The sequence below is a fragment of the Dromiciops gliroides genome, chromosome 1 (assembly GCF_019393635.1).
Source record: "Dromiciops gliroides isolate mDroGli1 chromosome 1, mDroGli1.pri, whole genome shotgun sequence".
In the NCBI taxonomy this organism is placed as follows: Eukaryota; Metazoa; Chordata; class Mammalia; order Microbiotheria; family Microbiotheriidae; genus Dromiciops; species Dromiciops gliroides.
In genome coordinates this window covers 491,890,340-491,906,065 of record NC_057861.1, presented here as the reverse complement: position 1 = coordinate 491,906,065, position 15,726 = coordinate 491,890,340, and positions in this window count along the sequence as shown.

The following is a 15,726-nucleotide window of genomic DNA, read 5'->3' as shown; positions in this document are numbered from 1 at the left end:
AATATTATTTGAACTACAGGTACATTGTTCTCACTATTTCTATTAATGAGTATTCTAAACATTTTTGTATTTTGTAACTTTCCTATGCATATATGTATTCCTTTCATTGTTAATTCTTCAGACCATATTTTCATTTTAGCATCTTTATACTTTCCTATGAGCATGACTTTTTGCTTATGAATATAACCTTTAAATAATGAATATAATTAAAGATCACATGCTAATTTGGTGAAGAAACATATTCTAATTTCTTTAACACAGCTCATAGATATTTTGAGAGAATATTTTTAAAGGATCCCCCTTTTTCAGTTCTTTGTGTTATTTCTAATCTTTACAAGTTGTATGCATCCGTTTTTGTTTACCTGACTTAAATTTTATTTGCATTTTCAATATACCCAATGCACAGGGATAGAAGCTTTATATCCTTTGCTTTTTACTTACCATAAACTCTGTTTCCAACTCACCCTACATTAATATTATCTTTAATATTAACTTGTGGATTTTTTCTTTCCTTTTTGTTGTTATGGTTAGTTTTATCTAATATATAAACTAACATTGGTAAAAGTTCCGAAACTCAGGAATATTTAGAACTTAGAAGAACATCCGTTATATAAAAGAGTTGCATTTATAACCCAGGGGTACTTCAATGAGGTTTTAATCTCATTGCCATAACATTGAAAATGTTAATTATTTTCTGTCGACCTTAATACTCCTTATTCTAAAGAATGCTATGGTTCTGGTGGAAACAATTTGCTTTTTACTGACTCTAGAAAAATAAATGAATTCAACCTAAATTTCATGGAATTTCATTCACTTTTATGTATTGATCTGTCTGTTGCTAATATCAACAACTTATTGTGATTTATCAATATCTTATTTGTTGAAATTTCACTATATTCATAAATATTTGTGTGAAATGCAATAACAATGTTTACAGTTTGCATATGATTTTCAAAATAATGAAGAATTATTGTCTGTATGATCCCACTAAATGATATTCAGAATTGTGTATGCAAGGCAGAGCAATTCTTATATGGTATCAAATAATCACTCAGAAACATCCAAATTTTTAGTTGTATGATTCTGAGAACAGACAAAATTGTATAGGTTCAAGGGAGGAAGGGAAAAATGAAATATACTTTGTTTCAGGAGAAAGAACAAGGATACTATGTTACAGTATATTATAGATGCAATCAAAGGCTCAGCTCTAATGCCAAATAATCCCAAATCCCAATAGGGGGTGTGGTTATGGTAGCACTCTTTCATCTTGTAACAGTAAGAAATGTGTCAAATAATGCAAAAGATATAGAAATAATTAAATCAATCTTTGATCATTGGATAAGATAAATTGAATTCTTATCAAATCTTAAAGTACTATAGATATCTCCACTATTGTTATTTTTAATGTTTTTAATCATAATCTGATCATTTTGGTGGAATTAGGGGACAAGCAGCCCAAGGTCAAGTTCTAAACAATCTATTTTTCATATGTATAACACTCTCTGAACAATTATGCAGGCAGATAAAATAATTGAATAAGATTATTGTGAGGATAGCTCACCTTCTGAAGGCCACTATGTAAGAATATTTTAAATGACTAGCCTAATTTGGGGGGACTAATTTGATTGGGGTACTAATTCTGGGACTTTTGACTATTTGGCTATCTGACTGCTATTAACTTAGTATGGGTTGTTTATAAAGTTCCACCACACTGTTCCACTCCCAAATTGATAAGCAAGATTAAGAAGCCTCTTAACTAAATAATCAAAGCAGAGTTTATTTATGATATACTATTGAAAATTAAGAATACAGGGAAATAAAATGTACAACCTGACTGCATTGTGGTGCATCTCTTTCCACTGTGTCTCTTTCCCACCTGCTGTGCCTTGAACTTTTTAATACAATAAGGGCCTTAGCAGCCTCCTGCCTCAGGGCACCCTGCTCAGCTACTTTCTTCTAACTCCTCTTAATCTTCACTTTCTCCAACCTGTACCCTGTGCTGACCGCTTCTATGCTCTCCGCTGCCTCCTGGTCAGTCTGCTCTCTGCTGCCTTTGCTGCCCCTCTAATCTTGTCCGCTGGCCTTTCCTCCTTGCTCCTAGTCCTGCGTTACTGTTCGGCTCATCCCTCGTCTCCTTGTCTGAAACTCTTCTCAGCCTCTCTCATCCGTCAGAACCCCCCTAATCTAACTCCCAGGTCTTTTCTTCTCTCCACTCAAATCTTGGGGCTTCCTGCACCCCGACAGACCAAGCTAATCCACCAGCCAGGACTCCGGCTGGTGGGGGGGGGGCGGTGCGCTCAAGCCTCATGTGCCTCAGGCAATGCCAGAGCCCGGCCTGGACCAGTCCAGGATCTCTCTGATAGCTCCACTCAGGTCAGAGGGAGCTGGGGGCTTTTTTTTCCCCAGCTGTCTGACCTGGCGTCTTGTACAGCCCATGGCGCTTTCTGGCTCCGCTGAAGCGAGGGGGAGGGGTACCAGCTCCTCCCATACAGAAGAGACCCTGAGGGCCTAAGGCTTTCTAATCTCAGCCTAAAGGTAGGGTCCCCAAATCAAAATAAATTTCCACAACTAAAAGAATCTTCAGGACAACTACTAATAATCAAATAGTATGGCAGAAATGCAATGTACCTCATTTTCTTCCCTCAGTTTCAATTTCCTTTGCTAGGTTGATTTATTTTGAAGGTTTCCCTTTAATTGGAGCTTAGATAGTTACATCTAATTGTCACCTGTGGCTCCAAGAAGCTGTAACATACACAATGGCCACACACTAGTAAAGTGTCTTGGTAGATGGATTAAATCAAGTTGAAAGTAACAAATAGGCCCATTAGTGAGTTAGGGTGATGTTTACCCCAAGCATGTGAATACTCTCCTCAGTGAAATGGGTGGATAAGAACAATTTGTTCTAATGCCCAGGAAAGTGACTGAAGAAGGTTTATCACCAGTTACCTTGACTGTTGTCTTGCTATTAGACTTCAAAGACTCTGGAAGAAAGAGTGAGGTTGATAATTTTGCATCTTTGCCTCACTTAAAGTCAATTCAAACATGAGTCAAGACTTGACCCACATGTGATATCATTGATCCTGTTTGAAAATGAAGGAAAAATAACACAACAACAAATAGTATTATTATTTTCTGTAGTCACATCAGTTAAAAGTTTGTGGATGGAGCCAAGATGAATGAGTAGAGGAAGCACTCAGCTAAGCTTTCCTGACCTTTTCCTCCAAATAACTTTAAGATAATGTTTCATGCTAAAATCTGGGATGGAAGACCCAACAAAAGATCAGATGAAATATTCTTCCATGCCAAGAAGACTTGGGAAGTTGAAAGGAAAGAAATACACCATGGAAATGAAGGTGCTATCCCTGAGCCCATGGAGGTGCACCATCAGAGGTGGAACTAGGCGGTGGCAATAGAAGCAATAGCTGGTTCTGGAGTTCTCAAACTAGATATAGTAAGGGGATTTGGCAAATGGTCAGAAAGATTTTTTGTTAAATCATAAAAGTATTTTATTGTTTTTCATTTATATGTAAAGATAGTTTTCAACATTTTTTTCTCATAAGATTTTTAGTTCCAAATTATTCCCCTTTCCTCCCTTCCCTCCCCTCTTCCCAAGACAGAAAGCAATCTGATATAGGTTATATATGTACAATTACAATAAACACATTTCTGCATTAGTCATATAGTGAAAGAAGACTCAGAACACAAGGAGGAAACCTCAAAAAAGAAAAAAAAAAACAACAGCCAAAAAGAAACAGTATTATTCAATCTGCATTCAGAATCCACAGTTCTTTTTTTCTGGGTGTGGAGAATATTGTCTATAATGAGTTTTTTGAAATCGTCTTGGATCATTGCACTACTGAGAAAAGCCAAGGCTATCACTGTTGATGCTCACACAATGTTGCTGTTATTGTGTAGAATGTTCTCCTGGTTCTGCTCATCTCACTTAACATTAGTTCATATAAGTCCTTCCAGGTCAGAAAGAGATTATAAGGGATCCCTATTCCATCACTGGATGCAGAACCCCGCAGTGTTTAGAAACTTATTATTTATACCCACTTCTGTATCACACAGATTAATGACAAAGAGGAGTACTTTTGGTCAAGAGAGATCAGGGGCCCAGAGGAGCAATATCACTTCCTGTCATAAGGGAGCAGAGATCTTTATTATAAATAGTACCAATTGCAATCTCAAAAAATGAGGAGCACTTACTGGGTAAGGGCCAAAGCCCAGACCAGGAAAATAGTGACCACATTTCTCCCCAGATCACTCCAACTTAGAAGAAATGGAAAAATTCCAAAACCCAAATATTAGCTTTGAAAATTACAGTTAAAAAATACCTGATGCTTAAGTCAGGGCCCCTATGCCATCCACACTGGGAACAAAGCTAAATTTAAACACGAATTTTAAAATTAGAAAAATGGGCTGGAAAGGTCAAATACCATATTTTTTTAAATACCCTGGCCATAAAAACTACTATGATGATGGGACAAATCAAGACACAAATTCTGAAGAAGACAATGAAGTCCAAACAACTACAAACAAAGCCTTAAAGGAAAAAAACAAAAAGCAATTTTGGTAAGGAAATGAGAGTGGAGGGAAAAAATCATGAAAAGACAATTAACAACTTGTTAAAAGAATGACAAAGACTGAAGAAAATAACACCTTAAAAAACAAAATTGGGCAGCTAGATGGCACAGTGGATAGAGCACCGGCCCTGGAATCAGGAGTACCTGAGTTCAAATCCGGCCTCAGACACTTAACACTTAACTAGCTGTGTGACCCTGGGCAAGTCACTTAACCCCAATTGCCTCACTAAAAAAAAAAAAATTGCCCAAATATAAAAAGAGGTACAAAACTTCACTGATGAAAATAATTTCTTAAAAATCAGAAATGACCAAATGAAAAAAATTACTGAAGCTCAAAGAAGAAAATTCCAATAAAAAAGAATTGGCCAAGTGGAAGCTAATGAATTGATAAGATACCTAGAAACAATAAAACAAAGTCAAAACAATGAAAAAACAAGACATTTATAATTGGAAAAACAACTAAACTAGAAAATATGTTTAGGAGAAATAATTTAAGAATACAAGACTGAAAAGATGCACAAAATGGTAAACATGAAAAAGAAATCATAAGGGACATAATAAAGTTAAACTGATTAATTTCCTATAAGGGAGATTAATGTATGTAACTTCTAAGGACTTTATCATTATCAAAGTGTAACGATTGGAATAACGCCACCTGCTGGATACTAACTGTAGAAGAGTTCTGCCCATGAAGCGAAGGTCTTTGAGGGCAAGACCAGGAGTCTTTTCTTTGGTATCAGGACATGACGCGGACTAGTGGGAGGAGGAAGGAAGAGACCGGCGCTCAGTCTGGGGCTCTTTCCGGAGGACGCTGGTGGAGAAGGGAGCTAGAAATGTGCTCTCCCTTTAATAGATAGGAATCTAGGCCTTTCTCTCTCTTTACCAAATTCTTATTCTCCTTAATAAATGCTTAAAAGTCTAACTCTTGCTAAAGCTTATAATTTATTGGCGACCACTCATTAAATATTTTAGACAGACTAGCTAGAATTTTAGCCCTTAACAAAAGCAATAAGAAGCATTCTATACTGACTGGCAGAGGTTCCAGGTGTGAGTTGACTATTTTGGGATGATATTATCAATTTGTGAGTGAGAAAGAGAAATGCCTTTAAGAAAAGGGAGAGGAAAAAATGGAGGAAATTATCTGACAAAAAAGAGGTATACAAGGAAGAACTTTGACAGTGGATGGGAAAAATGGTAGAGGGCATGCAACACTTGAATCTCACTCTCATTTAAATTAGTTTAAAGTGAAGGGAAAATATGCATATATATTTATATTTGCATTTATGTTATACACATATTTATGTGTATGTGTACATATGTGTATATATATATACATATATGTGTCTATATGCATATATACATACACATACACAAATAGAGAGAGAGATTCCTCTGTTAACTGCTAAAATGGAAGGAACCCCAGGTCCTAAAGGGGGACCTGGAATGAGTCAGAATTCTATCATGGTTTACAATGATTATAATAGGATTTATTGTCTGGGAAAGAAGCTTGCAAGTTGGAGCAGTAAGACAAAGTCCTCAGCTGCTCCACAGGGAGTGGGGAAAAGGGTGAAGTATTTGTATATATTTAAGTAATTTATAACCATTTAAGGTATTCCTGGCTAAGTGGGGGAGGGGGGGTAGCAGAGAAGTAAAATAGATTGGAAAGTCAGGAGATTGGGGGTCCAGGGAGAAGACATCTGCAAAAACAAGAAATCGGAAAAAAATATGTTTTCTGATCTTTAGATAAGTCAGAAACCAAGATGTCTACTTTTCAGTAGATAAGTTTGGAAGCAGCATATTTGTTACTCTTTCTGAACTGGTCAAGGTTGGTTTAAGCAACTGCAGATAATTCCAAGTTCAGATAAAATTTACTTGCAATGGATCCCTAGTATGTCAAGGAGTGCTGGCTTTGCCAGTCCTCCTGACTGGCTAATTGTTATGCTACATCTCATTGTCTCATTCCCCTGTAAAAAATGGAAGCTTTACCATAGTTAATCAGAACAGTCATTACAGAGCTCATGTTCAGTATCTATCTGTCTATTAAATTAGGCAAAGAAATCTATCTTATTCAACAGGGAAAAGGGGGGGGGGAATAATAAGAGAAAGGGGATGATAAGGAGGAAAACAGATAAAGAAAGGCAATGGTCAGAATGAAAATAGACTTTAAAGGAGGGATGTTATAAAAAGAGAGAGCTAAAGATAAACAGAAGAAAGTAAGATAGATGGAAATACCATAAGCAATCATAAGTAGGAATGTGACTGAGATGACCTCACCCAAAAAAACAAAAGCAGATTCCAGAATGAATTAGTAATCAAAACCTAACAATACATTGAGAAAAACAAATAGAGTTAAAATAAGGGACTGAAGCAGAATCTATTATACTTCAGCTAAAGTTTTAAAAAAAAGCAGGGATAGCAATCATGATCTTAGAGAAAAAGCAAAAGAGTTTTGGTGGCGCAGTGGATAGAGCACCAGCCCTGGAGTCAGGAAGACCTGAGTTCAAATCCGGCCTCGGACACTTAACACTTACTAGCTGTGTGACCCTGGTCGAGTCACTTAACCCCAATTGCCTTACCAAAAAAAAAAAAAAAACCTTAAAAAAAAAAAAGAATGGGGGCGGGGGGCGGCTAGGTGGTGTACTGGATAGAGCACCAACCCTAGATATCTGTCTTCAATAATTTGAAGGATTATTGCATGGAAGAGGGACTAAACTTGTTTAGTATATATGGAAAGGATATAACTTAGAGGAAAGATTGGAGGTAGGAAAGAGGCAAATGCCTACATTTAACATAATGAAACATTTTCTAATACTAAGAACTATTTAAAGGAAAATGAGCTGCCTCAGTAGAAAGTGGGCTTCCCTTCTTAGGAGATCTTTAGGGAAAGACTCCACTCTCAGGGTATTGTAGAAAGGATTATTGTGAATGTTAAAATCAGACTAAATGCTTTGTGACATCCCTTCTATTTCTAGTATTCTATGGTTCAGGGACACTCTCAATTCATTAAATGTGTGCTGATATCTTCGAGTGAAAGGTAGAAATTCTCTTTAGGGAACCTTATGTAATCTTAGGTCCCATACTTTTGGGACTAAGATATCTCATTCAAGCAATATTGAAAAATGCTCAACTGTATTTTTCTCAGGTCTATTATTATTACTATTATAATTCTTGTTTATCAGCTTCTAGGTTACACACTCAAGTATTGCCCTTGATTATAGTGTAATAAGAATTGTGATAAAACTACTAGAGAAGACACTGAATTTGTAGGTACTTAAGTCTTTCTCTATGGTATTAGAAACACCATTTGTTTTTACCAAACCCCTATTTATTCTCAAGTGCTTACTTGAAACTTAGATAATTTTAGATGAAGGGAAAATTTATCTCCTAAGTAATTTGGCACATTACATCCTTATTAAATCCTGGAATATTTTGATTTTACTTTTCTATCTAGATAATTGATAGGATAAAAAAAAACAAAAAAAGAAGACAGTCAATTATTTATTTTTATTTTTTAGTAAACTCATAATTTAAATAATAGTTATGCTTATATAGGAATTCATTTAAATCTATTAAATAAAAGCTTGATAGCTTGAAAAGTAAGTAATGTAGAAGTAAGAAAAGTGCTCAGATCTGTGAATAATTTTTTATTGATTGGTGATCAAAATATAGTTATTTTAATTATTTCCCTTAATATGGAATTTCTCATCACTTCCCTCACTTCCCTGTTGTTTCCTCTCCTCTTTTCTTCTTTTTAATTTTTTTTTCTTTCAAACAATATCTTTTGAGTACACTTTATTATTACTTTGTTTTTATATAATCCTTTCTGGAAATATATGCCCACCACTTCATCCTCTACCTAAAAATTGAATGCTTCCTTGCGACAGCAGTCAAAAAAAATAGCAAAAAAAAAAATGCCACAACAGTATATGTCATCATTTAAATTATACATCATATACAACATATATATATATCACATAAAGTTTTATATTATACAAAATCCAATACTCTGTCCTAGTAGTCTGCTGCATATCTATTAAAGGAGGTACTTCCATTTCATTAACTCTTCCAGGACCATTATTGCTTTTTCAGTTACTCACATTCTGGCTTTCTTTTAGAGATTTTTAAAAAAACATTGTTATTTTCTTATATTCTTTTTGTTCTGATTTAATATTGTACCATTTCATTCAAATTTTCCTTGTTTCTCATAAATTTTCATATTTTATAATGTATTATTACACAGGGCTATTCCATTTTATTCATATACTACATGTTATCTAACTCCTTTCCAATCAATAGACACTCATTTTCTTTCCATTCCTGTACTGGAGTGCAGAGTCCTGCTATAAATATTTTGGTATGTATTGTACATTTGTTTCTCTATTTGATTTTCTTGAGTTATGTACCCAGTGGTGGAATCATGCAATAAAATTTTATAAACAAAAGTTAGTCACTTTCTTTGTAAGTTTCAATTTTTGTATTCTTAATTTTAAATTATTATCATTCTTATGCTACTGAGAATTATTTAGTCTAATGACAATAAGTAGTGTTATGTTTAAAAGAACTCACAAATTATCTTCCCTTCACTGTTAATAGTTACTACAAGTGGTTGTTTAAATTATTATTTATATCTTGCAAGTATCCCAGGGAATCTCTTCCCTTAAAGGGCTCTGATTCCAAGCTCAGGTGGATCTAAATTAATGTTTCCAACTACCAAAGGCAGAAGCAAGCCAGGCTATTCTCCCTCTGTTATTCATTACCCTAGGTACTCCAGATTTCTTGAGTAAAATTCTTAAGGTTTACTCATGTATACAATGTTCCCAAGAGTGGGTTAATAGGTCTCCTAGAAAAGTTACACAGTGGATAATGTCAGGTATTAGGAATAAAACACACACACACACACACACACACACACACACACACATATAATAACAATTGGAGTGACACCACCTAAAGCTCTGCCATGAGGAGAAGGCGTCTGAGGGCAAGCCATGCGGCTTTTCCTTGGCATCAGAAAGTGACGTTTGCTCATGGGTACTGTCTATCAAAACTACCAGCCAATTAACTTGGAGCTGTGTGTGTGCGTGTGGATGGGATGTTCCCAGTTTCACAGGAGGCTTCTGGGAGGAAGAAGGAAACATTGGGTCTTTTTGGTTCCTGACCTTGCCATGGCAGGTCAGATGATGGGGTCTCTTAGAAATAGTTAGATTTTTACCTTTCTATCTGATCATTAGATCCTATTGCTCTTTAATAAATACTTAAACACAAATACTCTTGCTAAATCTTATAATTTATTGGCAACCACTCATTTGATATTTTAGACAGTATAGCTATGATTTTATTTTGGCCCTACAATATGTATCTATGTATATATATATATATATATATATATATACATAAAATTATTATTATTATTATTATTATTTTCTCCTTCCAAGGAAGAGAAATTGTGTGTTAACATATACAGGAGGGAAAACATTAGTCTATCTCACAAATTTTACCTGGTGGTATTTCTTTTTTCTTCTAAGAAGCAATGATGTTTTTAAAGTCACTTCCATCAAGATGACCACAATCTGACTCCAGAACTCTTAAACTTATTGTGTAGCAGCCAAATATGAAAATGTCCATTTCAGAGAATGACTGGTCAGTGGCCTGTGATCAGAAAAGAAAGCACAAGAAAACTGCCAGGGACTCAAGCTTTTTAGACAAGCATATATTATTGCTACTGCATATTTATAGACTTAAGTGCTGCAGGATGGGGGACTGGAAAGAACTATCCCCACCTTTGTTTGAAGTCCAATGGAAAGAGGAGAGGTGATGGGAGAGAAGGAAGGAAGGGAAAAAGGCAAGAAGGGGAGGGGAGAGAGATTGCTGTTCAAGCTTTTTATATGCATATAGATCTTCCAACTGCCACACTCATTTTACAAATGAGGAAAAGGAAGCAACCAGGGGTTGAGTGACTTGACATGAGTCACACAATTAATAAGGAAAAGATGTTAAATCTGAACTCAGATATTTCTGATTGCATTCCAGGTGGTTTATTCACTGTCCTTATAAAATAAAATAGTGAGAGTGTAGATTATTGATTGTGAACTGAATGAGAGTTATTAGTGAAAAAAAGCAGTTATAAGTAATACTCCCCAAATGGTAAATCAGTAGTATGGAGTATCTGTGCCTCAATATCTTCATCAATAAACTTAAAGTGTTGTGCTAGATCAAGGCTTAAACTTTTTCCATTCAAGACCCCTTTATCCCCAAGAAATTTTTACTCAACCCCTGGTATAAAGGTATATAAAATAGCTATACATAGGACGCTAGGTGGCCCAGTGGATAAAGCACAGGCCCTGGATTCAAGATAAGATGAGTTCAAATCCGGGCTCAGATAATTAACACTTACTAGTTGTGTGACCCTGGGAAAGTCGCTTAACCCTCATTGCCCTGCAATAAATAAATAAATAAATAAATAAATAAATAAAATAGCTATACAGAACATTTTACTGTTGCCAAACTTTTCACGAGCCCCATATTCAGTTAGGTGACCTGAGTAACTAAATGTGGAGGGTCACAAAAATTTGGCTGTAAATGTTCATTTTGTATACCTATTTTATACACTAGGGTAACATAAAAATTTCTTGGGTGAAAAAGGGTCTGGAATGGGAAAAGTTTAAGAAGCCCTGACTTTAAGGGTCTATGACTCTAATAACCTATTAATGTTTAAGCCTTTGAATACAAAGGTCAGTATAATCTTAGTGAACTTCATTTGCATATATTAAAAGACCAGGCTCAAATTCTATTCTTTTCAATGCCTCTGTTTCTCTCATTACTTAAATGTAGTATTATTGATTTCTTGAACTTAATAGCACATCCATTCATCCAAGAGTTGGCACTTTCTGTTTCATAATTCACAGAAAGACTCTAGACTGGTTTACACACTAAAGAAGCCAGGCTTCTTATCTTGTGTTAACAACCAGTACTGCTATGGTGTGAATTATGCATTATAAATGTTAAACAGTGTTGCTTCTAGAGCACATCAGCATTTCTGTAGATAGGTGATTTTAAATTAACCCCCCCCTTTTGTAGTTGTCTCTCAAAGAATGTCAAAGAAGCATTTCTGTATGACATATTGTTTACCAAAAGTTGAACAATAGTCTTCACATTAGCATTTTGCAAGGCAAAAAAAAAAAATGTAAATAGAAAACGGTTTGCTGAAACGGGTCCAAAATAGAGATAAACTGAGCATTCAATTGAGAAAAGAAGCAATGGCTGCCAGACCTCTTTCAAAGCTCTTTGAGATCATTGGATAAAAACAGCAACAATAGTTCAGGGAATAATAATACCAATGACTGGATGAATTTACCTCTGAATAACAAAGTCCCAACGGAGTGCCCAAAAGAGAAAAATAGAGAGAAGAAAGCATCTCTCTAATTCCTTGACTACACTACACAGTAGCCTCAGGCTGAAAAATCCACTGTGTTCCACAATAGAAGTGGGGAGCACTCTTTGTGAGGTACAGCTGAATGAATTCCATAGTACTTTAAAATGTGTAATGAATTTACATTATTTCTTTAGAACATCACAACAACCATGTAGGGAAGGCATCATGAGTATTAGTATACACATTTTTATGGACGAGAGAACTGGGGCTCCAAGACAGTGATTTGTACATAGTCATATAGCTAGGAAGATCAGAGAAAAGATTTGAACTTGGGCCTACAGTACTGTAATTCTACTACTTAATCTATTCTATTCCACTGTTTTCCTAACTACAGGCTGATCTCAAGTATAGTAATTCTGTGTATGTAGAAAGTAGAAATTCTTCACTGCAAAAGGTTGTGTGATATTGGAGGTGCAAAGGTATATACTGTTATTTTGAAATAATGCTAAATTATTTTCTGAGACTGATCTTGTATTCTATCAAATCACTCTTAAATAGAATGGAATGTTGTTATGGGCCCAGAGCAACCCAGAAACTCTCTGGGGCACATCAAGGAACCTTCTCCTTGAGAAGCTAAACCAAAGGACAGACAAACCTAGAGAGATAAGTGGAACCAGAGCTAGCTTCCAGATCTCCACTCCCTCAACCCTGGGGAGATAAGATAAGGTGTGGCTGCTGCCTTTGTGTCCTGAGGAGATGGCTTGAGAGATCTGCAGCCACCCCTCACCCAACTCCTCCAGCCACCACCAGTGGGGGATGGTCCTCCCTCACTAAGGGAACTTTCCAGTCAGATGGTCACCCCCATCAGTCCTCTATAAAAATACCTGCCTGTCTCCTGCTCGAGGAGATTGGTATCTCAGAGCCATCTCTGTGCCATGTCTTTCTCCCCATAAGAAGTCCAAGGATTTCTCTCATAGTTTCCATTCACTTCCCTTCCCCCTAAATAAACTACTATCTTATTCTAACTGCTTTTGTGTGTAAGAGGGTGTAATTCTTTAAAGAGGAATTCCTAAGGACCTCAAACCCCTACCCCTTCCCCAAACCCCTAACCCCCTACCCAAATACCCTACCCTGTTTTCCCCATGACAATATAAAATTTTGAGTTTCCTTAGAGTTAGCAGCTAGGACAAAGACAGTATGGTATAGTAGAAAGGGAAGTAGAGAGATTTACATTTGAGTTTTAAACTCCACTCATACTTCTATCCTTTGTGTCAGGCTAATCGCCCCAAACATTCCAAGTAAGTCCAGTGTACAAACTTTCTACCTATCCTCACCCTCCTCTCTCTCCTCCCCCTATTCCTTCTCCTATTACAACTGCTACTGCTACTACTCCTACTAATAATAACTATCATTTATATGATACTTTAAGACTTGCAAAGTGTTTTACAAATATTTTCCCCTTTTATCCTCAGAAATACCCTAGGAAGTAGATGCCATTATCTCCTTTGTTGAAATAAGGTACACAGAAGTTGTGAGCTGCCAAAGTTCACACAGCTAATATATGTTAGAAGCAGGATTCAAACTCATGTTTTCCTTACTACAGGTCTAAACCTCTATCTAGTGTGCCACCTAGCTATCTCATTTCTTATCCTCTTCTATTACTTAGATTCTTAGTAAAAGTCAAAACACACTGGTCAATGTGCTAACCTAATCAATTGTAGAAATAGAACTCCAAAAACTGCACTAAAGTATTATCCCACGGTCTTTCCAAAAATTGTCAATGTCTGTTTTTGACATGTTTATCAATATTGTGGATATGAAGTAGACTATCAGAATTATTTTACTTTATATTTCTCTCATTATGAGTTATTTTGTTCACTTTTTTCATATTGTTTTTGATTGCTTTTATGGCTTCTTCCCCTTTCACCACTGATCAGTCAGAAATTTATTTTGATTTTAGGTATTTGTTTGAATTCCTTTCATAGCTTAAAATCAGATATTTATTACATAAATTTGCTCCTAATTTGCAGAATAATCATATATCACTTTACTATCATTTAAAACTGATTATATTTGTTAAGCATTCTTTTACAAATTTGACAGAAAGTATAAAAACATTTCATGACCTTCACATAGACAGGCAATGAACACTATCATGACAAAAACAATAGGAGATAACTGTAGATCTGTGGAAACCATTTGGAAGAATAGATCAGTATTTATCTTATACTTGAAATAGTCCATTTCCAATATACATTGTCTACATTTTTTTTAAAGAGGTGGCATTCAGAAAGAAATCTAGAAAATATAAGCATAAGAAAATCTGTATTCACACAATCAGCAATTGAAACAAAAAATCAAAAGATTGAGACAATGAAAGGAATCAACATGCCACAAAGAATAAATTGAACAAGTCAACATTGATCTTTTTTCTCTTCTTTTCCTACACAGTTTGGAGAAGAAAATATATTAGAAGGAAAGAATAACATCTGAAAGAAGATGAAAAAAATTTCTGGTTTTCTATATGATCACAAGAAATTCACCACAACAAAAATGGAAGCTGGATCTATAAAGAAATGGAAAGTTTGCATCATTGATAAACTGAATGATAGAACAAATATGTATTTTTTTGTTTTTGTTTTTTTTTCTTTTAAAATTTATTTTTCTCCATTATATTTAAAAACCATTTTACTGGGGGTTTTTAGAGTTACAAAGTATTTTACTTTCTGCCTTCCTCCCTTACCTCCTTCTTGAGAAAGCAAGCAATTTGATGTAGATTATCCATATGTAGTCACAATATTTTCAAGTTAGCCATTTTATAAAAGAAAACAGACCAAAAAAAAAAAAAGAAAAAGGAAGTTAAAATATTTTTGATCTGCATTTAGACCCCATTAGTACTTTCTCTGGTGGTGGATAGTGTTTTTTAAATTATAAATTGTCTTTGGTCATTGTATTGTTGAGAAGATCTAAGTTATTAACAGTTGATAATTTTATTGTTACTATGCATGGTGTTCTCCTGGTTCTGCTCACTTCATTTTGCATCAATTCATGTCTTCCCGGGATATTCTGCGATCATCCTACTTGTCATTTTTTTATAGCACAATAGTATTTAATTACTTATACCACAACTTGTTCCGCCACTGCCCAATTGATGAGCATTGCATTCATTTCCAAATTTTTGCCAGCACAAAAAGTTACTATAAATATCGTTTGCAAACATGTAAGTCCTTTTCTTTTTTCTTTAATCTCTTTGGGATACAGACCTAGTAGTGGTATTGACAGGTTAAGGAGTATACACAGTTTTATAAGTAGGGTAAATATGTCAAAGGAGGTGGCTGAATTTACCTTTTCTGCAAAATAAAGTTAAAACTTCCTAATCATTTATTCAAATATTTCATTATGACCCATGAGTTTTTAGCATAGCTCTTTATCAGCTTCCTCTCAAATACAAGCCTCATCCAAACCTTATTCACAGAATTACATAGAAACTCTACTAGAATTGAACCATTTTCATAGACTAATCAATCTGTTGCCAGCAATTATCTTGATATAATATCTATTCATATTTTTATAAATTCTAAAAGAAATGTTTATTTTAAATAGATGCTGCTACAATCAATGTAATGTCACAAGATGAAATGCATATCATATTGTTCTATTGGCTTCTAGAGTGATAATAAAAAATAGATAATATTTTATTATATTTATTATGTACCAGGCACTGATATATAAAAATATGACCCTATTTGATCCTTACAGCAACCTTGA